Raw genomic sequence first — 25,853 nt, 5'->3', positions numbered from 1 at the left:
GTATATAAACATTTATTTCAAATTGCTGCCAGTTTACATATCCTACTAGATGCCCCAATGATTGACTATTGCTCTCACAGTGAAACTAAAGAGGTGCCAACTTTCTTGAAGCAAATTCCAAACCCCAGAATAGTGATTATATATTTGATTTATACAGTTTCTTTCTCCCAAAGTGTTCGTTTTAAATTAACTCCACATTGACGTGCGTGATCATGCTAACACTGACAGCACTAGGTTAGGCTGACTTTGTGTTAACGTCATCAAGAATGATAACAAAAAAAGAAAGAAAGAAAAGGAAACAAAAAGAAGCCTAACACAAGAAACCAACATTGCATTAAAATTCAGGTTATCACATAATGTTGAACTAGGCTGTTCTTTCCCATAGGCCACGTGACGTGATACTTGAGGTCCATATATTGCCGCAGATCCCCTTTCGTCTGCATGCTGCACTGCATACGTCCCAAACCATGGCCCACAGGCTAGATTTGGCCCATTGCAATGTTTCATTTGGCTTGTACAATGTTTAAAACATTTTTGAGCCAACATCTTGAAATTGGAAGCTTTCACATAAAAATCCAGATTTCTGGCATCTCTCAAAAAATTAGGAGATCTGGGAACACTGGACTCACATTACCACATTGCAGTCTATGGCTGGCTGGGCAGCTGCTGCCCTCTTTAGACAGGCATGTGTTCTCCACGGTCCCACCAATTCCTGCTGCTTCACAACACTGACGGTGCCAGTTCCCACTTACTGCGCTTGCCGTTTCTCTTTTAGTAGAAAACAGTTCTCTCTACTGGTGTCTTTGTCAAAAGTAGGTAGAAACGTGGTAGAGTTAAATCTTTAAAGTAGACTGTTCTTTGTGGATTCTCTTCTCCTTTTCTCTCTCATGCGTTGAGGCCAATTTCTCTTCCCTCTCCCATGAAATTGAAGCAAGGATCTAAGAAACTGCTGACCTGTGGAAGTACTGGAAGTTTCTCAGAGGCATGTTTGCTGGCTTGAGATTTCTCCCAGAGACCAGATAAGATTGGGTTTGAGGAAAGTAGGAACGAAGGGGAGAATGGAGACACAAATAAGAGAGTGGGCCAGTTGGCTTCCAAACCACCGTCTATCATTCGCTTAGTGATGCTGGGACCTGGACTCTGCAAGCCACCTTTTGCTTGCCCTGTTAGGCTCTACCAGCAGAGAGTCCAGAGGGAGACTTGCAAGGCTGGAGGAAGCTGAAGGGACTTGCTCCTTCTTGTGGGTTCCTGCGGGCTTCTTGTTTGCTCGAAGCTCGTGTGAGCGTCACGCCAGCAATACTCCCTCACCTTGGCAGCAGCAATTCCTTCGTGACACGGCAGCTGCACACAGTTTGCAGTTTTTTCTACATTTACCAAACCAGCTTCATTGTGTGACCCCTTCCTCCCACCCGCATTTCCTCTTCAGAGGTCTAAGTCCCAGCTGTGGGGACCTCTCCTCCATGCTTCTAAATTTAAATAGAACTCTATTAAATATTCTACTCTATTTAAATACTCTATTAAAACTCTATTAAATATTTCAATTCTTCTCTAATTGATTTAGATTCAGTGTCATCCCAATAAAAATTCCATCACGTTTTTGTGTGCTTGCATTTTTGTGTATGTAACCTGATAGGATAATTCTAAAATTTATGCGAAGATGAGAAAGACCCAAGATAACCAAGATAATCATGCAGATGAATAAGGCGAGAAGACTGACCTTATGAGATATCAAGATTAGATATCAAAGTTTGAGTAATTCAGACAGCGGATTGTGAAAAATGTTACATTCTGAGCCGAGCTTGAGATGTTCCATTACCTATTTCTGTTTTGTTAGAAAGACCCCCAAAATTTTCAAGTCAAATTTGTTCAGTCTTCATTATTATTACAATGTTGAATCCAGGGGACATGAATATGGAGGAAAATCCTGAACTCACGTAATCCTCTTTGATTTCTACATTTCCTGATCAACAGAGATTATGACAATGAGCTTCTCAACTTCTTTTGGCTTTCTTGAAACGTCTTGGACAATGACGGAGGTGCTGAAACTAGAAACGAGCAAATGCTGTCAAAATAGGCATTAAAATCCTGAAATTAACAAAAAAAGATTTTGAACACTATGGATTGGTGAACTTGATGATCAACTTGAGACAAAGTACTCCAACAAAGTAATTAAAAGATATTTTTGGGGTCCTGTGGAAAAGCACAAGTGCTTGTGACAAGTGATTATGAATTCGTTTAGAACGAGGTTCTTCAAATTTCCCAAATTCATTTTTTTAACAAGGTGTCTAGGTTGATTGATGAGGAAAATGGTACAAGTATATAAGCCTGTTATGCTATAGAGATAATATCTTCTTGAAAAAAAGAGAAATATGGTCAGGATGATAACTTATTTAGGGGAATTTGTGAATCTTTGAGTGCTAGGTTGCACCTATAAAAATAATCAATATCAATATCTTTGACTGTCAGGAGGTCGCTGGCTAGGTGCAGCTGGTGTTTGAGATTATGCCTACTCAGCATTGTCCATGTGCTTAGGAAATACAGAGTTAACATGAACTTCGGCGGGTTAGCTAATATATTGGATAACAGAATTGAGATCTGGAATCAGGTAGAAATAAAGGACCAAGTTTAACAAGATGAAATGTAATAGGGATTAATGTAAATTGTTACGAGTTAAAAACTCAACTGAACAAATATAGAATGGACAATATGTGTCTTAACATTAATTTCTATGAAGAAGACTAGTGTTTTTTGCCAATCATGAGCTCATGACAAGTAAATGATGTAATATGTCTGCTTAAAACCATATTCAATCTTAGGTGTCCTAAGTAGACAGGTAGGCCAGAGTGTCAAGGAAGTGACAAGTATAGAGTAATATTGGTCCACAAGCCAATCTCACCTCATTCATCACACTTCATGTGGACATCACATTTGGAAGGTGATGCTGATAAACTGAAAAGTTTTCATGGAAAGTCACATAGAATAAAGAAGGGATTTGAAACCTAAAAATATTAAGAAAAATTGTACACATTTAGCTTAGAGGAAAGAAAACGTGGTATCATTTTAGGAGTTCTTATCAAATATTAAAGTATTTTTTTCCAGTTTTCTAGGAGGAAAAATTAGGAACAATGGGAGGTAGATGTAGGGATGTCTCCTCTACAGATGGAAAAGTTTGCAATCATTAGAAATGTCCAAAAATTAAAGGGTTACCGTAGACGAGACTTTGGTTTCAAAGTGTTTGGGTTTTGAATGGTATGCCTCTAATATTATTTTTCTCCTAAGTCCTGTTGTTATTTTAGTTATTTAGAGCCAAATACTTGAATGAGATTATTTGAAATTTGTCTATACTACCCTACATTTGGCATGCACAGAAGTTGTGGAATCATAAACATAATTTTAAGCACCCTATAATTTCCAGGATTTTTGTATACTTGGCAGGAAATGGCTTGTTTTCACTCAAAGAGCTACCACTCAAAAGGTCAATGTCCCCATTTATTAAAAATTTGAGATATTTTAAGAGTTAATTTAATTTATTTCCATTTTGTGTTTGCCTTTCTCCCCCTCTCGATGTGCACTGGTGTACTGTCAGTAGCCCCAGGGTAAAGAGCTATTACAATCCAAGCCTATCTAGGAAGTTTGGCCTAAGATAATGTCATTTATGGTTAAGAAAGATCATTGTTGTGCTAAGTAATTTTTTGTGGTTGGCAGCCTTAAAGTTTGGGCTTGCTGGCTGCCTTTTGGATATTATATCATAAGTATGGATGAGTTGCAGTACAAACACTGAAAAACCTTCAGTATGCTTTGTCCAAAGAAAAGAACAGCCATCCAAGTTATGAAGAGGTACATCTCAAGTATTCTGACTTCTTGAGTTTTTTGTTTTTTGTCTTTGCTCTCCAGTTATAATTTTTCATGGTGTTGTAACCTGCCAGTGTCAATAAATTTGTGTTTTCTGGTAGGATACTTGAGTTGAGATTTTTCTCCTCCGACATGAAGTCAGAGCATTGAGTTACAAACCTATGCATTGGATCTTTGTAGTAGAGAAAGCTGATTCCTCCCGGAAGTCACCCCTGGCATAATTTAGATACGACAGGACTAATGCCTTTTTGGATAAACAGTTAATTTCCTATTATTCAGGAGCTGATCTTGCAAGTTGTATATCATTCAGATTTTTAGCCTTTCCTTTTTTGAGATTTTGCTGTCAACTCTTGACTGTCTCTATATCTTTATATTTAGACTACCTAAGCAGGAATAAGACATTGATCATTTAAATTTGAAAATTTCAGCAAATGAAAAGTTTATGCAATATGCAAACATATGCAAAAATATGCTGGGGTATGAAAGCAATTTATTGAGCATCAGGAAATGTCATCAGCAAAAAATGTTAATTGATCCAAGCCACTTAAAATGAATCTTGATAAAAGCTAATACTTGCTGTGCACTTACCATGAGCCAGGCATTTCATGTCGCTAATACTTGCAGTAGACAGAATATGTTTTCTTGTTTTTCAGCTGGAGAAGTTAAGACTCTGAAAGGTATATAATTTGCTGGAGATCACACACTGGTCAAATAGGAGAGCTAGGATTTGAACCTAAGTTTTTCTTACACTGAAGTCCTTGTATCATATTTCCTCTGGACAATGGACTTACCTTGCTTTGTATTTTAAAGAATTAGCAGTGATGTGGACTGTCTGTCTGTCTCCTCTTGTTGAATGGTTAGCATGTCTTTGGTTGTGTGAAGGATAGTCACATTAGTGGAAGCATGATGTCATCATTTTTATTTGGAAGTTAAAGATGGTAATAGTAATGGGATGGATGCTGAATTAATGAATTAACAAGGGTATTGTAAGGACTGCGCTGGATGGGTTGTTTTCAGCTTGGTACCATCGCCAACAGGCCCTTCTAAGGCAGAGAACCACATTTCCATGAATCCCCCTCTTTGTGTGGTTCTGGGTTAAAATTTGTGAATGAGAGGAACTTGAGTGAGATTTGGAGGGTGGAAGAGAAATGGAAGCGGTTATCCTGGGAAGGTCCTGATGGTTAGATGCGGCTGGCTTCTAGACCTTTCCACAAGCTTCCACTTAGTGGTTCTGGCACTTTCTTGGACTTCCCCAGATTATGATTTCTCTAGGTTGTGGCAGAGGAAGTGGTTTCTAGACCTCTCTGCAAGGTCCCACTTCATGGTTGTGGCAGTTTCCTGAACTTCCCAGGCATAAATGGCTTTTTCTCCCTCACCAGTTGAGAGATTGTCCGGCCACCATCTTCTAAAACCTTCAGTGCTGCATCCTCTCATATTTATGTAGCCTTAATTTCTATTTCCATCCATTTTCTCCATAATGTTGATATTGACTTTGTTTTCCTGATCAAGTCCAGACTGGTATATAAATGTGACTTATCATACATTTAAATAGACTGTAATCATGTGCTAATTTTCCATTTTGGTTTAGGCGTGAGCAGTAAGATAGGAAAAATATCAATGCAAAACTGGAAGCAATGAAAGGCTTAGAAGGATCAAAAGTTGAAAAAAGTCCTACTAATTGTACTTATTCCTTCTATAATAGCACATATTTCACAGCATGGATATAGTACTCAATTTTATTTTGTTCAGGAAACATTGACTGAGTAGCCACTATGTAAAGCTGTGAGCTGGATGTGCTGGGAAATTCACACAGAGCAGATACTTATTGAGAGCTTACTATGTTTCAGATGTTTAGATCTTCAGTTTACACCACAAGTCCATCAGGTAGATATTATTATCCTTATCTTACAGATGTGAAATTCAGGCCTAGCGAGAATGAGTAACCTGGCAGAGGTCACAGAATGGTTTAAATACTTAAGCTACTGTTTTGATCTGTCTGAATTATCTTAAGGGACTATCATATGTTGTTGGTATGTTAGGCTGCGGAAGTTCTAGTCATAACATGGTTAGATTATATTTGGTACATAATTTGTCCTTAGTTGGCCTCTGTATTCTCAAATGTATTAGAAGTATGCCACCCAAAGTTGTGAGGAAAGAATAAAGTAAATACACAATGCTATTTTTAAGAGTTTAAGTAAGTTACACTTGAGAGCTTTTGGCTGTGTATTACAGAAAAGCTCCGTTTAAATAGACAAAAAAAAGGACATTTATTTTCTTCCATTTCTGGCAATCCAAAGGGTAAAGTGGGCTCCAGCGATAATGAACAGCAGTTCAATGGAGGTATCGAAAATTCAGGTTCTTTCAGTAGCTCTGCTCTGTCACTCTTGATCTTAAGACCAGTTCTCCTCAGGGGAGCAAGATGGCTCTCTGTGACAACTGGGACTTCGTGTTTCTTGTTCAAGCCTAGCAGGAGAAAGAGAGAGACTAAGCCTTTCTCTCCAGTTTGATTGGGCCAACTTAGATCGCGGGATCATCCTGGGACCAACATCACTTTCCTGGGCAATGACATGCCCACGATTGGTTTAAGCTAATCAGGATTTTGCCAGTGATGAAGATAGGGTGACTGCCTGAATAAAATCAGGGTTCTGATAGGAAAGAAGGAATACTTGTTGTGTAGGTAATCATCAGTATCTATGCTAATTACCTAACATTCATTTTAATAAAATTAGTAAACATATTTTGCATTTTAAGATCTTAGGGAACCAAAACTATCATGTGAATAATTCTTGAAATAATAAAAAGCTTTACCTTAATAGGAAAAAATGTAGTGAAGCAACCTCAGAATCACAGTTATTCAAATCAAATTCAAAGATCCTAAATCACAGAAATGTGGTAATTTAATTTTCTACCCCAAGCTAAAGAAAAATTTATGAGACAGGCATAATGTGGTATGCTGTGGGCTGTTGGAATCTGAACAAGTTGTCTTACTTGATTTTCACATTTTAACATGTTTTTCTCCTCGTTCCCACCTACTCCTTTTCTTTAAATTCCTATTAGATTTTTCTTTTTTGCAAAATAATGGCACATTAGTAAATGGCAGACCTCATTTCCTATTTCTCTGTAATGACGTTAGCAGAGATCCTTTGGGATGATTGACGTTAAAAAAACGTCCAGAGAAAATGATGTGTTTGAAAGAGCATGGTCTGATCTTCATGATAATGCTCTGTGTAAGATATTATATCAATTTGGTAATTTTACAGTGCAGACAAAAGTGAAATCTATTATTTTGATAAGTATTCATTTTGATTTGGCTCAGATTGCAACTTGCAGTTAAAAATTCATAGGTGATCATCCATTCAAGTGACAATGGTTATAAGTTAAATAACACTACTTATATCAATTGTATGCATAAGACGTGTGACACTTTCTATTTTGTTCAAAGTACCCTATTTTTAGCAAACTACACTTTCATCTATCTCCCTAGAAGCCTTAATTCAGTTCAACATAAGCAGAATACTTTTTATAGTTTTTCTTCTAAATCACTCTTCTGGTAGATTCCTATTATAGCTAAGTTCAAAAGTACAGTCATTTATTAAATTGCTATATTCCTTATTCATAATTTGCATGAAATCAAGGTAGGGGTCGGGAAAGAAATACCTCTAACTGTGAAGTAGATCCTTATTAAATTTTAAAAGTACTGGTATTTGACAGTTGGCAAAGCTTTTATTGGAGCAGAAAACTATGCACTTTGGCACAATTTATGTTTACTTTCAGAACGGAATGTAGTACCAACTATACTCCTGAATAGAATTTACTCAATCTGTAGAAATAATAATTACACAACTTGAACTATGGTCTACCCTCTTCTTGACAGTATTTTTGACACTTGTAACTTCCTTCTTCTCTCAGCGAATCACTTCTGACATAATACTCTCTTCTGATTTCCTTCCTACTACTCTGCACCCCTCTTTATACCCTTCACTGGCTCTTATTTGCTCTCTCACACCTCAAATGAATTCATTCCCTAAGGTCCTCTTCTACTTATTGACCCTGCCCTCCTCTCCTCAACCTTCTGTTTCCTCCATGCCTATAATAATTTGTAAGATCAAGGTTGAACTGAATGATCTCGAAAGTCACTTCTCCCTCTAAAGTTCTGTGCTTCTTAGACTCATCAACTCAACTCAATCATTCATTCAACAAGTACTGAATACCTTCTCTGTGCAATGTACCATGTCAGATGCTAGAGATACAATCAATGGTGGGCCCCGCCCTCAGGGAGCTTACAAACTAATGGCAGGGACAGACATTTATAAATGACCACATAGCTCTATTCCTGGAATGAAATAGCTATCTCTATGGAACCAAAACACTCCACATTTTTCATGCTTTTTGCCACAGAACCACCTCTGACACAATTAGGTCTAACTTTCAGGATCTTCTTATTGGAAATTGAGTCAAATGCTTTATTTCAAAAAAGTCTTTACATATGGAAAGTTTGCTTGAGCATTTTGGTAGTATCAAAAGATGAAATGGATTATTTTTTACGCTGTTATCATAATCTTTCAAGTTCCCAACCCCTTGCCCCTGCCTTTAATGGGTAGGTGTGGAGGAGATACAGAGAAGAGGAAGTATAAAACACCATTAAGGCGTCTTCATCCCTGCTGATAAATTCAGCCTTGAATAGTGATTTGCATTCTAATTTCATTATTAAGCTCTCAGTCTCTTGTGGAGTAAATATTCATGCATATTCCAGAATCACTGTACTCTGTTACTGTCTTCTGTGTAGCTTCAAGGAACCTGATAGAGAAGAAGGGAAGGCCTGTCTTTCTTCTCAATCACTCTCTTGTTCTTGCCCTGCATGTCTGTGTATGTTCCGGGCAATGCCCAGGGCATCCCATGCCTGAGTGGAAAGAATTGATGGAGAGCCTTTTGTATGGGTCTTTGCCATCAGCATGGTGTATGTGAGCATGTGGTTGTGGTATCTATTCACTCCACGTGGAAGCTGTGCAGTGTGGGCTTCTATAGCCCCCAACTCTCACCCCTGAGATGTTTTTATAGGCAATGAACAGTGCTAGCCTCTGTTCCCTCTGCTGTAATGCCAAGGCATGGTGAACCACAGGGAGCTGGAGTTGGGTGGGGTTTGTGGCTGAGCTCTCAGAGTCACCCCAATGCTACCTTCTGTACCATCTTCTGGGCCTACCTTAGCCCATCCCCAGAATCTTAAGTACCTTTTTAATTCCCTTCCAATACCCTTGGTGGGAAAATAAAAACAAGATCTGCACCATATTTCAGAGACACCCTCTACGGAAGATTGTACTTTCCAAAGATGGCTGTTATAGTATCTCGCACCCTCGTGTTTTTCTTCAATATGACCTTACCCTCATCAAGAAGAGAAGCCTATTTCCCTTTTTCTTGGATCTAGGCTGGCCTAAGTGACTTACTTGACCAAAAGAATGAATTAGAAGGAGTGTTCTATGACTTCTGAGGCTAGTTTATGAGAAGTCTTGCAGCTCCTGCCTGGAATGCTTGCTCTTGGACCAGTCCTTCTCAGACTTCCCACACCCTAACCAATTCTGTGAGAAGCCCAAGTCACATGGAGAGGCTACATGCAGGTGCTCTCGTTGATAGCCCTGGATGTGCCCCAAGCTGACACTCAGCGTCAATTCTTAACCATATGAGGGAGTCATTTTCTACACTTGGCCCATGAACCTTCAGAGATCTCCAGATCCAGCTGCTACTTGACTGGTACTACATGAGAAATACCAAGACTGACCATCCACCTGAACTCACTCAACTGATAGAACTATGGAGATAACATGGTTATGTTAAGCCACTAAGTTTTGGGGTCGATTGTTCCACAGGAATAGATAACTGGAACACCCTCACAACCTTATGGGAGAGTCTATTGGGTCAAGATTTGGAGGAGGAAGGACAAGTTCAATGTTCCCCTTCCTCTCTGATTTCCCCCCAAACCCAAGGAGGAGTTAAGAAAGAGGCAACTGCCTCCTCATATCTTCCTCTCTCTCTCCCTAGTTATCTATGAAGAAAGGGATAGGGCATGGTGTCCTTCAGGATATGCTTGAACGCATCAACCAGCTTACTGTTTATGGGGTATCTATCAGGACATCAGGCTTTCCGTGGGGCAAGATGTGGAGTGGGGGAACACTTAACACTTTCTCTTCGTAGTCATCCTTAGGTTACCCATATTATAATGATACAGACAGACAGCAAACTTCCATAAGTACATGCTGAAGGTTCTTTCTTGAGATAAAGGTATTTTATCAAGAGACCCAATCATCCTTTAGTTTAGTGATTCTCAACTTTACTGTGAATTAGAATCACCTGGGAAATTTGTTTAAAACTTCTGAATCTCAGCTCTATCTTTCAGAAAGTCTGAATTTGTGGGTCTATGGTGGGAACCAGGAATTTGCATTGTGAAAAAGTAGCCCAGGTGACTTTATGCAGAAATTCAAGGGGTCACACCATTCAAAACACTTTTTGACCCTTTCTTCTTTGAAATTTGTGTCATTTTTTCTGAATCCCTAAACATTTTTAACTGTCTCTGAAACTTTTTAGTTATTCTTAGCTTGTGTTAGGCAGCCTTTAACTGAAGAGGATCTTGGACAAAAATTGACAGTGAGATCAATGAAAGAATTCAAATATATTTAGAGAAGAAGGCATTCACTAGAAATCAGAGACTGGGACCAGCGCCATGGCCGAGTGGTTAAGTTCACTCGCTCCGCTTCAGCGGCCCAGGGTTTCACTGGTTCGGATCCTGGGTTCAGACATGGCACCGTTCATCAAGCCATGCTGAGGCGGCATCCCACATACTACAACCAGAGGCACTCACAACTACAATATACAACTGTGTACTGGGGGTTTTTGGGGAGAAGAAGAAGAAAAAAGAAGATTGGCAACAGATGTTAGCTCAGGTGCCAATCTTTAAGAAGAGAAAAGAAATCAGAGACTGACTGAAGATAAGCTGGATTCATAGAATATCAAGAGAAGTCTTATCTGAGACCCTCCCTAAACTAATTTCCCAATGTAGACTTGTGAGTGCACGTAGTCAGTAGAAGGTCAGTGCAGCATGGAATATTAGAAAAGGAATCTGGCTGGAAAGTTTGCCCTATCTCCAGCACTCCCAAGGGGAGAACAAGTAGATTACCCGCCTGGTCTTGTAGACTCACTCCTCAGGCTTCCAGACTAGGAGGAGAAGGCTCTGTAGCATCCTTGATGAGGGCACTCCCACCCAAGGGTATGCACATTCAGTTTCATTCCTTTAATTCACCAAAAGGCCTTCAGATTTGTGGTTTGGCTCTCTGAGGCCAAGTCTCCGGGGCCCATAGCTGTGACCTCAGTCTGGAGAGGCTTTGGAGCTCAAATGCCAATCTCTCACCACATTAGTAAAATTGTGGAGCGAGGCAATGTTTGTACCTTTCTAAGGAAGTAAAAAATTAGATTTCCAGTGTTTTACGTTGCCTGCTCATCATAAGCACCAGAACAAATTATAGATTCACTGTGAAATAATTATTAAAATAAGGAGTTGATCTACCTGTTTCTAGGATTTAACTTTCACAAAGAGAACTAAGATTCTATAAGTTGTTCAGGTCGTTGGAATGTAGTCATAATTTAATACTTTCTTCTGTGATATCTTTGGTCATTAACTCATCCAATTCAGGAGAAGGGAGAAACATAAGCAGAGAGAAAGAGCTGATTCCTGTGGCTGAGACTTGAGACTGGCTAGATGTTTACCAAATGAATTTCCACTGATTCCTGGGCATGCAATTCCCAGCTTTCTTGGCAGTGAGCAAAAAGGGTGTGTTGAATTTGCAGCAATGGAATTTGGACGTTAGTGCTACATACAACTTCAAGGCTTGACTCATGGAGTCTTATCAAATGCAGTCCTCTATGCTCTTGCCCCATCATTGGCTCTCATCTCATCACTGGCTTAACGCAGAGAAGGATGAATCCTTGGAAAGTGGCACTACCATAAGACGGCAGGAAAATGCATCCCTGAATGACTCCGTGGAGCATAGCTCCTTGCTGATCTCATTTGATTGTGATGTGAGGAAGCAACAAACTCTTAATGCATTTGTCCAACGAGATTTTGGGGTTGTTATAGCATTTAGTGCATCCTAATACAGCTTCTGAAGATGATCTACTTACTAACAAGTCAGAGGACATGACTTTTTGAGCATGATATTTCCTATGACCCCCAACATATGGTCTTGAGTCCCATGTTACCCGTCTCTGGAATTCAGAACTATCTGGGCACATTTGCCTAATTGATGTGGCAGATACAACAGAGGTCTATTTGCAATAGACACTGTTGAATCTCCTGGGAGAGAATTTTTCCTCAGGGACAGAGATCCAGGAAGATAAGCTTGGCCTGATAATAAAGCAGTGCTTGTATGAGAGAAGTGGTTGCTCTGAACATGGCTTACTGTTTGTTTGTTTTTAGATTCATCCCTGGCCCAGGTCCAGCTGCCTGGGTATTAGGGAGAGAAAGGCTTGGTAATAAAAGCTGAAGTTGTGTAATCCATATTTCTTTGCTGCACTTGTGTGTAAAAACCACAATGTTTATTTTTCTAAGTTAGATAAATCAGTTTCAGTTCCTTTTCAACAGGGTTTGTAGGATTTTCAAACTTGATCATGTTTTGGTGGTTGTCCATGCCACCCTAGGGTCTTTAGAGCACCCAACAGACTTTCCCCATCTAGAAGATTGAGACAAAGATCCTCTGGCCTTTGGTCCATCATTGTATATTCTGAGATGGTCATTATTTAAGGTCATCTCCTCCATCAGGAAGTGGGTGTCTCTGTGCTCTGTGTAGGAAGACTTCTAAGTGGTCAGTTCTCACACCTTTATCTAGCCCTTTCTCAGAGGTCCTACTGCCCTTGAGTAAGGTTGCTAAGGGGAGACATAATTCCCATTCCTTGAGAAGACTGTCATCACTGACTTCTTTCTAACTCAGAGAAGCCACCCTGGGGATTGGGGCACTCAATTCAGCTGAAAACATCACCTTCCATCCCTCTTCTGGCTTACTTTGTGGCTCCGAAATAAAAAAGCTGTGCACTCTTCTCTGGAGTGATGCTAGAAGGAAAGGTTAGACCTTTAAAGATACAAATGCTAGCATCTTCTATCCGGAGTGAAAGTGGGGGAAGGAGGAGATTTTTATTCCTTCATAAGTCTACATCATCAAAAACAAAACAAAAATGCTAAAAGCAAAAAAACAAAACAAAACCAAAACCAAAAAGAAAGCCAAAGAAAAACAATAACAAATAAGTTTTTCTTCTCAATAGTACATTCTGTTAAAACTATTTTCACTAAAATGTATAACATTTGGAGGGACAGTATAAATCCTTTAGTATCCACCTGAGAGTATCAAAGAAATGGAGCTACATTTTCCTCTGCTCTGCATCAGAACACCATATATATTTGGCACTGTAGTTGTTCTTGGTAGCAGCTATAATTTCCAGCAGAACTGACAGAGGTGTCAAGTAGAAGCTGAAATGTTAATTGAAAATGGAGTTTCCAAGAACAAAAGGTGGGGGTGCTAAAGAATGGCATATTACTTAAATCAGAAGGCAGCTGGGGCAGGTAAAAAAGAAATGTTTGATGAACACCAAGTAAGTCCTAGCTGACTTGGTTTGTTTTTGAGCCCACATGGGACACCTAGAAAGGACTCCCAGAAGTAGTTGGTGGTGGCAGTGATGAGAGGAGACTTTGCAGGTAGCCATATTTCTGCAAAAGCAGGGATGAGAGATACATGAATTACATTTAGAGTGAAAATGTTTCCATTGGATGGTGGCAGCTCTTCATCCCACCATAGCCCCGTTTTAATTGTTTCCAGGGTCTACCTGTTGACTCCACCCTTTCTCAAACTCAGTGAATCATTTCATAAATTGCTTCCTTTCTGGATACCTGAAAAATTTAGAAATAGTCATGTCGTTGTTCACACTGTGAGCTCCAGCCTCAAATGGCCTGGTAGCTTTTGCTCTTGCTGCCCTGGAAACCCTGAGACCACTGTGTGAAAGAGCCCAATCTAGCCTGCTGGTGGATGTGAGGCCACATGGAGTAGAAACAAGGAACTGTGGCAGCCAGCTTCCAACCATCGTGTGAGTGAGGCCCTCCTGGATCATCTAGCTGCCACCCAACTTGCCAGCTGACCCCAGAGATATGTGAGAGCCAAGTAGAATCAGCTGTGCTGGCTAAATAGTCATTCTTTTAAACCTCTACGTTTTGGAGTAGTTTGTCATGCAGGATGAACTAACAGATAAACCACTAAAATCATGAAGATAGAAAATCTGTACAGACCTATAACTAGTAAGGAGGTTGAACCAGTAATCAAATACCTCCCTACAAAGGAAAGCTCAGGAGTAGATGGCTTCACTGGTGAATTCTATCAAATATTTAAAGAAGAATTATCAGTAATTCTTCTCAAACTCTTTCAGAAAATGAAGAGGAGGGCTTACTTCCAAACTCCTTGTTTTTCTTTGAGGAAGATTAGCCCTGAGCTAACATCTGTGCCCATTTTCCTCTACTTTATATGTGGGACGCCTACCACAGCATGGCTTGCCAAGTGGTGCCATGTCTGTACCCGGGATCCGAACCAGCGAACCCTGGGCAGCTGAAGTGGAACATGAGAACCTAACCACCGCACCACTGGGCCAGCCCCCAAACTCATTTTTTGACGCCAGCATTTCCCTGATACCAAAGCCAGAAAAAGACACTACAAGAAAAGAAAATTATAGGCCAACTTCCCTGATGAACATAGGTGTAAAAATCTTCAACAAAATACTAGCAAACTGAATTCAACTATCCACTTAAAAAGACCATACACAATGACTATGTGGGATTTATCCCTGGAATGCAAGGATGGTTCAACACATGCAAATCAGTAAATGTGATATACTACATTAACGTTACAAAACCCACATGATCATCTTGATGCAGAAAAAAAATTTGACAAAAAATAAAATTAAAAAAACAAATTGTACATTTCCTTTCCTCTGCTTAAAATCCTAAATTACACCTGCTGTAAATAGGGCCCTCAAGATCTGTTCCCTTCTGACCTGTCTAGGCTTATCTCTTATGAATCTCTCCTTCATAGTTTCCTCTCTAGCAATGTGGAAACACTTTAATTCTCCATGTGCACCATGCTCCTCCTTCCTGTCCCTTTGCTCTCCTTCTACCTCCTTTTCACAAAGCTGCCTTCTACTCTTCCTTCAAATCACAGATCAGATTCCACCTTCTCCAGGAAGACTGATGGGTTGGATGCCTCTGTGTTCTCGTGAATCATATAGCTATTACTGCACTTAAGACTTTCTTTTAAAATACTTATGTTCATACTCCCTAAGTAGACTGTGAACTTCTTTGAAGTAAAGATTGTGTCTTATTCTTCTTGTATTCCACTGTCTAGTGCATTGCCTGCCTTTTGAATAAACTCATGTTCCAGGTTTCAGGAATGTAAAAATAAATAAAATATGGCACGAAATAGCACCCAAAGTTTGCGGCTACTTTTTGCCTTGTAGAGATCAATAATAAACACCTATGGTTTTTGATCTTTTCATTTCTATGTCTATGAATTCTATTTCTCTCCTACCCAAGAAGTTGCTTTCTAATTGATATGAATGTTATTGATGCAAAGCAAATTAAAAGCAAGAACACAGAGATCTTTTTTTCTACTCGCAGCAATTTTAAACCATAATGCTTATATTAAAATGCTTCAAAATGAAAGACTTGATGGTGGTGGGGGGTAAAACTGATGTCTTTTGTTTTTATAATTCTGGACTCACAATTGATGTGTTCATCTAGCTTGGCTTCCCAGACAAGGGAATTCTACAATTGGTTTTAAGGTTCACAGCTACCTAACCATACAAACCCACCCAGCAAGGAGGCTTGTCAGCTTTCAAAATTTATGAGCTGTGAATGTGAGTTTTTAATTAATTAATTAATTAATTTTTTAAGATTGGCCCTGAGCTAACATCTGTTGTCAAGCTTTTTTCTTCTTCTCTCCAAGGTCCCGTAGTACATAGTTGTATATTCTTGGTGTAGGTCCTTCTAGTTCTGCTATGTGGGACACCACCTCAATATGGCCTAATGAGTGGTGCTAGGTCTGTACCCAGGATCTGAACTGGCGAAACCCTGGGCCGCCAAAGGAGAGCATGTGAACTTAACCACTCAGCCTCAGGCCAGCCCCTGAACACAAGTTTTGACTGAAATCTTCTGCTAACCTCAGACAGAGGAGCAAGGCATTTGTGTGGCATGAGAGGAGGTTTATGGCACCTAGATGAAAAATATTACACATATCATGATGGGATTCTCAGGTCTCTTGAGAGCAACACCCTGAAGTTCATGTTTTGTTTCTTTTTTATTTATTTATTTTTTCTTTCTGGTAAGTGCCAAGGCAACTGCCCTCTATTATATTAGTGAAAAAAAAAATTGCGTATCAAAACTATGTGTTGATATTTTTGACTCATTGTGCGTCAAAATTCACCCAAATGATAACCTATGAACACATCAATAGGAATGAAGGTGGGAGAGAAGAGAGAATCCAATGAAAACAAGAGAAATTAAAATCTCTCAAGATCATCATTCTAATATCATTAGAAAATGAGTAAGATAAGCACATAACGTACGTACCCACTTCGCCCACAAAATTGTGGCAAGGCTGAGTCAGTCTACATACAGAAAAAGATATGAACATTCTGCTTGGAAATCCAGTCTGCAAACAAAGAGAGGAAATGACTTAGCAGGAGATTCGCATTTGAACTACTCAATCAACTCCAAGAACAGCAAGGCAGGCTGAACTACCTGGAGATGCCGCTGCCTTTCCTTTTAGAAATCATTGGATAATCGTTATGCCATATTTTGAAAGTTTGCTTAGGATTTCAAGTTTCTCTGTGGGGTTCCTGTCATGTGGCTTCTAAGCAAAATTATGCCAGTGGTGATTTTGGAAATGCAGTTTTGAAAATGCTGATGACATGTGATGCTGTGCTGGGGACTTGGGTAAAAGTGACCGTCAGACTCTGTCCTGCTTACAAATGGGCAGTGCTCATTTGGATGGAGCCTCATAGCACAGATAATTGAATAAAATCATGAAGTCAAAATGAGAATGGGCAACAAGTTGCATATATTATCATTCAAATGAAATTGTTTTTTCCTACTGCAATACGGATTTAACTCAGGAGAAAGATGTGATATTTAAAAAAGTTTCTTCCTGAATCTCTTTGAGCTCGGACAGGTCACAACTGCCAAATTACGGCAGTGGGAGTAAGGGCACATAGGTTGAGAAGGGGAGGACTGGCCATTTGCAATCAGACAGGCCTGCTCCAAGAAGCTAATTTTATGAAATAGAAGCAAAAGTAAAAGCATAATTTGGTGCCTCAAGGGAAAGCCTAGTTTCATGGCTTTCTATTCTGTCCAACAGGGCTTCATTTTCAGTTTCGACACCGGTCAGAAAGCTGCTCATTCTGCAAGAAAGCAAACTAGAGCTCCTGCCCTCTCTAGAGAAGCATGGGACGGGCATGTGCAGAAAACTGTCCACATGTGACCTATGGCTAAAGAATAGTATCTGGCATCAGTCACAATGAGAAATCCTTCCTGGCAAAAGTGGTAAAATGTTAAACAATGAACCATTATTAATGGAGCATTTGGAGCAGTCTCTATTTACTGAAGATAATTAGTGCATCAGAAAAGGCCATGTAAAAAATAAAAGAAAATACTGATAAAAATCCTGAGTGAAGGAACTGTAGCCAGAGGAGTAAGAACAGTGTGGATAAGGGTCCCTACTAGTTTCTCTCTTTAGTGGAACTAGCCCTTTAGTAAAGTAATGCAACATGGTGGTCTGGGCTGTATGTCCGCCCAATATGGTAACCACTGGACATATGTGGCTATTTAAATTTAATTTAAATTAATGAAAACCAGACAATATAAAAAATCTGTTCCTCCAGCACACTCACCACATTTCAAGGACTCAGTTGCCCTGCGTGCCCAGTAGCTAGTGTCAACAGCACAGACAGAGGAGTTCCATTATTGCGGAAAGTTCCATTGGACAGCACTGGAAGAGCATCGTCAAGGGAACCTGAGATTGAATCTCGGATGTGCAGCTTGGTAATTGTGTGCCTCTGCTTCCTCATATTTAAAGTAGGGCAAAGTAATAGTACCTGTCTCCTGAAGTTGCTGGGAGAACTAATAAAAGGATTTTAAAAAAATGAAGTGTGTTGATCTGTGCCTGGCACATAGTAAGTGCAATATCAATAGTTCTTAAGTGAGTGGGTGCCTACTGCCTATATTCCATAGTTTGCATACCTTGATGCTTAAGTTAATTTTTAGTCTTATGATGACTAACATTGATTGTCCACTTGCTTCTTGTGGGCTAAGTGCTTTACCTGCTTTGTTTGGTTTAAGTGCCATTAAAATTCCAGGAGAAAGAATCTATTATTACTTAATAATTGAGGACACTGAGCCCAAAGGTCATTCAGCTAAGAGATGATTTTTGAACTTGGCTGACTTTTAACTGCTAAAGCATTTTCCAGTGTGGTGAGCTATCAGCCTCCAAAGTCTATGCCAGACTGTCTTTTGTCCTGTAAACCAAAATCAAGACATGTTCCTTCTGGCTTTACGCCTGAATTAAAGAAATGCTTCAGGGATAAGTTATGCAGTGATAACAGCTAACCATCAGACAGTACTGAATACACACTGGGCATTGTTCTAGGAAGTTTACATGTATTATATTAATTAATTACATCCTCACAATAATGCTCCGAGATAGGTATCATTATTATCCCATTTTATAGCTAGGTAAACTGAAGCTCAGAGACGTTCAATATATTGCCTAAGTTCACATAGCCAGTAAGTCACACAACTAGTCCACTGGGACCCAAATGCTATTTTAACATCTTTTTTCATAAATCACTATGCTCATTGCATAGGGTTTCAGTATAGAGACAAAAGTACAAAGACAGTTGGCCTACGGGGATGCTGCCTGACTGGTCCAGAATGGATGCTGGTGCTCAAAATGCACAAAGCCAAGTAACTTCACTTAATAGGGTACAGAACTACTCAAACAAGTCTATTTCAGTCCTGCATGCTATGCATGCATATCCTGACTCGCCCTTTCCTTGGGGAAAATAGGGAGAAAAGTACATACATGGAAATGTACTATTAGCTTCTGCACCAAATTTGGCAAAGACCGCGAATCACAGCCTCTCAGTAGAGGAGCACTCCTCTGCTGGCAAATGTTCATGCTTCTCCAGCTCAGATCCACTGGGTCCCTCCCTGCATACTCCCCAGTTTCCCTCTGCATCAGTTGGATCTCTGGGAAAAGGAAAAGTGATGTATTTGGAAGTCAGATCTAAGCAAAGACCAACTCTCTGCTTGCAGTTCTTAAAATAATTTTCAATGAAATAAAGCATTCTGAGTCAGAGGATATGACATCCTCATTTGCATGATTCAGAATGGCAGTGACGCCACAGGCGATCATTGAGGAGGAGTTCCCGAACACGGAAACAGTGAACAATGAAATGGGTACTGTAGTTGGCACCAAATGAACTGTTTTGCATAACTGAAGCCCGTTCCATCGGCCCCAGCACAGGAAGCTGGTGGCTATCAGAACTTCACAGTAGGTGATTCTTGTTCCCTCCCAACGTTTTCCTGGAGCCAGGGGCTGACAGCAGACAGTTTTCTGAGAGGGACAGAAGTTTCTGGGCTTCTTAGCCGGAGCTTACAGTGTTTAGTACCTATATCTCTTTCTTTGGAAAGACTCAGGGAATATCTATATTATATTGGAATGAAAATTTGTAACTTGATAGCCACATAAAGAAAAAAGGTCTTTTAGGGCATTTTATAAACCCCTGGAAGCTGTATGCAGAAGATGTTTTTGGGTCCTGGGAAAATGGCCCACAGATTCCATCATATTCTCAAAGGGGTCTCTGGCCTCTAAAAGAATGGAACTGTGTTTCTGATAATTACACAGTTAAGAGATCACAAAAACATCTTTATTACATATTATAGTGAAACATAATTTTAAAAGCTGGCCTGCTGATTAAGTAGCAGGATTCACTGCAGGGAGTGTCTTCATCTCTCAATATAAAAAAACTCGAAGCTCTTGGGGCTGGCCCAGTGGCCTAGTGGTTAAGTTTGTGTGCTCTGCTTTGGCAGCCTGGGGTTTGCCAGTTCTGATCCCAGGCACGGACCTATGTATCGCTTGTCAAGCCATGCTGTGGCAGACGTCCCACAAATAAAGTAGAGGAAGATGGGCATGAATGTTAGCTCAGGGCCAATCTTCCTCAGCAAAAAGAGGAAGATTGGTGGCAGAAGTTAGCTTGGAGCAAATCTTCCTCAAAAACAACCACCACCATCAACAAAAACTCAAAGCCCTCCTGTGTAGATATTTTTAAAACACATGGGAATGTGGGCACGACTGTCTTGCTACACTTGACCAATAACAGCCCATTTAGTAGGCTTCTTGTTCTGTCTCTTCTATTCCCTAAAAAGCTTGCCATGATTTTGAAGGGAACTGCCATGTGCTTTTAGAGTAACACTTTGCACCTAAGTAGGAGTTAAAAGTCTCAGATGTGGATTTTCAGTGGTAAATGATGGCCTTTAAAGAGGAGGCATTGAGCATCCTGGCTTGTGGGGAGAGCCAGCTACGTTCACCTGCTCTGCAAGATTTTGTACACTGCTGCCAGGAGGCTTTTGATAATCGAGGGCTGCGTTCCTAACCTCTAGAGAGAACTGCCTCTCCCTCCCTGCACACGCATTCAGACTTGATTCCTCTCAGGCCACATGGAGAAAATGCTCCCTTTATAGCCATAGCAGTACCCATAATCCTGTGCACCGCATGAGCATACTATGGTTAGAGTTTGGTTGCTAGTGTTAGCGTAACGCCGTGAATTGCCAGAAATGGGTCAAATCAAGTGTCAATCGTGGTAGGAGCCATCACAATGGGAGGAAATGAAACTCTGACTAAAAGTCTCTTTTGTGATGTATTGACAATTGAAATAAACCACTTCAGCCAGAGGACTGCTTCTGCTTTTCTTCCTCATCCCACTGTCAAACTCCACTGCTGTCTTCCCCATGATGATTCATCCTGGGGATATTTACTGCCAAGAAATTACAGATTTGGGCTTTGTGTTAGCTACTGTCACTGGCTAAACCAAACTGTACAACAAGTACTGGAAGAGAGAATTAAAAGAAGTGTCCTGATGAGGTTTTCAATGAATATCGTTTCCTTCCCTGTCAGCCAAAACCTACAGGAGCAAATAGCTCAATTTCTAGTTCACTGGCAGCGGGGTAGGGGGGACAGAAAAAGACGATTGGTAATGTCGAGATCAACAAAAAATGAAAATGCATTCTGCTACTGCTCCCTAACTCTTCTGTCTACTAAACAGAAACTTAAGTCCAGAAAATAGTTGGCAACATTCGAAAGATTTTACACCGTTAATGAGAAACATTAGTTAATAAACTCTTCTGTTTAAAAGAAGCCATTTAATTTTTAAAGTAAGATTTAGATTAGAATGCAAGAATATCCACGTTCAGCTACAATTCTGCTGCCACAGCTTCGTCTCTTTTTTAGCCATTCGTCAAGAACATCACGTGACATAATAAAGATCTCATCTGGGAGCCTTCCCACTCAGATTCCTAACAAGCTGGGTGCTTGTTGGAAACTCACATTCCCCAGCTTCAATCCAGACATCCTAAAGCAGAATCTGCGTTTTAACAAGACTCTCAGGGAATTTGTATGCCTATTCAAGTTTGAGAAGCCCTGGTTTAGCGTAATATTTCCCAAGCTTAGATAATTGTCCTAATCACCTGTGTGTGGAGCTCTTAAGAAATATTGTAGAGATTCTATTAATTCAACTCATTCTCTGGCTTAACAAACTTTCTCTTTTATTTCCCCAAAACATACTGATTAGCGACCACGGCAAGCTGACATCTCCCAGCTCAAAGCCCATTCCCTAATATTCCAAAGCATTTCTGACATGCCATTTGATGTAAATGCTTTCCAGAGCCCGTCGTGTTTGTTCCGAAACCTACCAATGACACAGCGTAAATAATGTAAACTGATAAAGTATGACTGAGAAGAGAGTGATAATGTTTGTTTATTGTTGTCTGTGGATAAGGAAAGTGGGATTGAAAAAACTGTAAAAATCTAAGAGCTTATGTTCAGATTTCTTTCAAATGTCTTTAAGTCCTTGTTCTATTTCAAAGAAACTAAAACCGGCAATGGTGTATCCAGTCTTGTGGGTGTGAAGCACGCGAGAAAGATGGCTTCACCCTTCAATCAGTAGACCACATGCGAAAAGAATTCTTTAGATCAAAAATGTGGCAAATGGATGTATTTTAGGTTCTTATAAACTCTTATAACTTAAAGGTATGCATATGCCATATTTTTTCTGATGCCTTGCTGTCCGCAACTTTTGTGTTGAACAAATCGAATGCCAGTTATAATTTGGTCAGGAAAGAGGCTTTTTACTACCCATATTCCTGAATCTCATCCCAGACCACTGAATTAGGGTGGGGCTTGGAATATGTATTTTTAAAAGATCTGGCCATCAGATAGGTTTGGAAATTATTGAATTAGAGACTTCTGACTGACCAATCAGCCATAATAGAAGTAGGAAAAATTCAACAGGTTTAAGTATTTTTAAAATATTACTAACACATTTACTAAGGAGTTTCCAGAACTTTTATAATAAAAAAAGCCTTAGCTGATTCCACAGATAGTATGTTGGACATTGTCTACATTTCCTGGTATGATGTTTTTGAAGTTTTCCTGGGATTGGACCAGCTGGCCCCTCTGAAACAGTCCATCTGTAAACGCGGGAGAGGGAGAGCTTGAAACGCGGTCAAAACTTCCCTGTGTCCATTTCAGAGTATTTACGTCTCCTTCTGCACTCCCATCTCACTGACATTGGTCGGAGTGGCCCACATATTTTCTTTGGAGAAGCTCATTACTTTCTAGTGGCTTCCTGTTTCCTTAGTCACTGGTAAGCCGACAGAGTAAACTGAGAACAGGGCATTTTTGAGGAGAGAAAGCTGTATTGATTCTTGCCGGACTAGTGAACTAAGTTTGTCCTTTGACCTCTTGATCTGGCTTATCTGCTCACAACATGCCTTCCAGGCTCCTAAGGAAACCTGGATGCTGGAAAGTCTTTGATTTATGGAAAGATAAACAACCTTCAAGGGACAGGAGGGCTGGAAAATGAGATTATCACCTGCCTCTTAAATTACAGATGACGGCTACCGTTATTCCTGGATCAGATCTGAGTCTTGTCTTTAAGGCTTTAAGAATGGAGGTTTAAAAAATGATGTTTTAAATGAGCCATGTTCTGGACCTGTCACGCAGTCTGCAGTGGACTCTCATAGCTGCTCTGCATAGCTCAAATTGTTGGCTATCGGATACACACCCAACATCCACCAGCACATTTGCTTACATCAGGATCCTGGCTTTGAAAATTCACGTTCTGGCTATTTTGGATGAGAGATGCCCAGTTTATTTTGATTTTCAGGGCCCAGGTTGAAATATCTGCTCCATGTAGAGGTTATTGCTTGACGATAACGGACCTAGTTACACTTATTTATAACACAAGACAGCGCCATGGTGACTACACCCTTGGCCCCAGAATCTGGTGGTCTGGTTGTCATTTACCACTCACCTCCTTCTCTCTAAATTACCAGTGAGACTTAAAGAAACAGTCCACATCTGAGCACATTAAATGTGTCAAATGTCTCCGAGAAGTGATCTGAGGAGATTCTGAGGTAAATTCTATGGTTTCTCACACCAGTCCAGTGTTTCCCAGACTTAGCTAATCTTGAGGATCATTGTCTACGGGGTGGAGTGAGGGAGGGCTATACATAAAAAATATAGACCTCAGGCCTTCTTTCTAGAGATTTCCACTCATTAGGTCACTTAGGAAAGGGAGTAAGTGATTCTTACAAACAGGCAAGTTCGGGAATCACTGCTTTAATGTTTTAGGATTTATTTCATTCTGATGTCCTGTGAAGAACACATGCTCAGTAAAGGATGACTAGTGATGGTGGTGAACACACTTAACATTGAAAGACAAGGGTGAGGTGTGCTAAATGTTTCTCGCGATTCTGAAAAAGTCAATATGGTATATGATATATGATGCTTGCTTGTTCTGAGCAGCAGGACCTTTCCAGAAGATTATTCTGCAGAAACTATGATCTCATCTGGACTCATAAGCATAAAAAAAGAAAGCAAAATTGGTCTTCTTTATAATAATTCAGTAACAATAAGCAATTCTTAACTCACTGTGATTGCAAAGATCAATTGACATCATATCAGCCTTGCAACTATGAAGTAAAAAATATATATTTTGGCTATTTTTAAATATAAATACCATTAAGTTCGTACATCACACAAAAAGGCAGTGAATTTTTTATACTCTCTCTCTATGTGTATATATCTGTGTGTATATATGTGTTTATTCACACATGTTATAAATGTACACATGTATATATGTATATGCACACATATTTATACATGTATAGGTACACAGCAGTACATATGGAAAGTTTATGGACTGTACTTGACAGGTTAATTTTAGCATTTGAAAAAGTTCCAAAACTGTTCAAATGGAAGGGAACTTTCAAGTCATTGATTGCAAATGCTTCATTTTACACATCAGAACGTGGAAACTTGGGGAGGCTAAAATGATCGACAACTATTGTTGGAGTATGAATGAGAACTGTTACTGTAAATGTTTTATCCAGAGCACATTTTTATTTTCTTTAAAATGAACTTTATCAAAGTATAATTCACATGCTACAAAATGCGCACATTTAAATGTACAGTTCAGCGAGTTTGACAAACGTACGCACTTGTGTAACCACCAACCTAATCAAAATACGTAACATTTCCATAACTCCGGAAATTTCCCTCCTGCCCTTCTGTAAGTTGATCACTTGCACCCCCAGCCCCAGGCAACCGCTTCTCCGACTTCTATCATTATAGACTGGTTTTGCCTGTTTTAGAATCTCATATCAATGGGCCACACAATATGTGCCCTTTTGAGCTTGGCTTCTTTTGTTCAGTATAATGTTATTGAGATTGATTCATGCTGCTGCCCACTTCAGGAGTTTGTTTCTTTTTATTGCTGAGCAGTATTTTTTTTTTTTTTAAAGATTTTTATTTTTTCCTTTTTCTCCCCAAAGCCCCCCGGTACATAGTTGTGTATTCTTCGTTGTGGGTTCTTCTAGTTGTGGCATGTGGGACGCTGCCTCAGCGTGGTCTGATGAGCAGTGCCATGTCCGCGCCCAGGATTCGAACTAACGAAACACTGGGCCGCCTGCAGCGGAGCGCGTGAACTTAACCACTCGGCCACGGGGCCAACCCCTGCTGAGCAGTATTTTATCAAACAAATATACCACAATTAGCTTATCCAATCACCTGTTAACGGACATTTGGATCCTGCGTAGTTTTTAGTTATTATTAATAAAGCTGCTATCAACTTTCATATACATATCTACAGTGTTGCTGTGGGTATATATTTTCATTTCTTTTAATTAAGTATGTAGGAGCAGAATTGTTGGGTCACATACTAAGTTTATGAGTGGGTTTGAAGTGGTGTATCATTGTGCTTTTTTTAAAAAAAAATGAGATATATTTGGCAATTAAGAACTACATATATTTTAAGTGTACATTTTGATAGATGCATATATTGTGAAACAATCGCTACATTCAGGCTAGTTAACATATCCATCACCTCAGATAGTTACCACTGCCTTTTTTTCCCCTGATAACTAGTGATCTTGAGCATCTTTTCATGTGCTTCTTGACCACTTGTCTTTCTTCTTTTGTTTGTTCAAATCTTTGGCCCTTTTCTTTATTGAATTGGTGGTCTTATTATTGTTAAATTGCAAGCGTTCTTTATATTATGATGTAGGTCCTTTTTTTGAGCATATGTATTACAAATGTTTGCTTCCAGTCTGTGGCTTGCCTTACCATTTTCTTAATAGTGAATTAACTAAA

General features: G+C 39.8%; 1 long non-coding RNA gene across 1 annotated transcript; it reads right to left on the bottom strand.

Moving 5' to 3' along the window:
• Positions 1-6,036: 6,036 nt before the first annotated feature.
• Positions 6,037-17,897, bottom strand: LOC103555483 (uncharacterized). The gene is made up of 3 exons (XR_546012.2): positions 17,815-17,897; positions 16,496-16,577; positions 6,037-6,315 (listed from the first exon to the last, which is right to left on the bottom strand). It is a non-coding gene; the product is annotated as an uncharacterized lncRNA (long non-coding RNA).
• Between the last annotated feature and the right edge of the window lie 7,956 nt (positions 17,898-25,853).

The sequence above is a fragment of the Equus przewalskii genome, chromosome 27 (genome assembly GCF_037783145.1).
Source record: "Equus przewalskii isolate Varuska chromosome 27, EquPr2, whole genome shotgun sequence".
Classification (NCBI taxonomy): domain Eukaryota; kingdom Metazoa; phylum Chordata; class Mammalia; order Perissodactyla; family Equidae; genus Equus; species Equus przewalskii.
The sequence above is the reverse complement of the archived record's forward strand: the minus strand, read 5'-3'. Positions and strand labels throughout refer to the sequence as shown.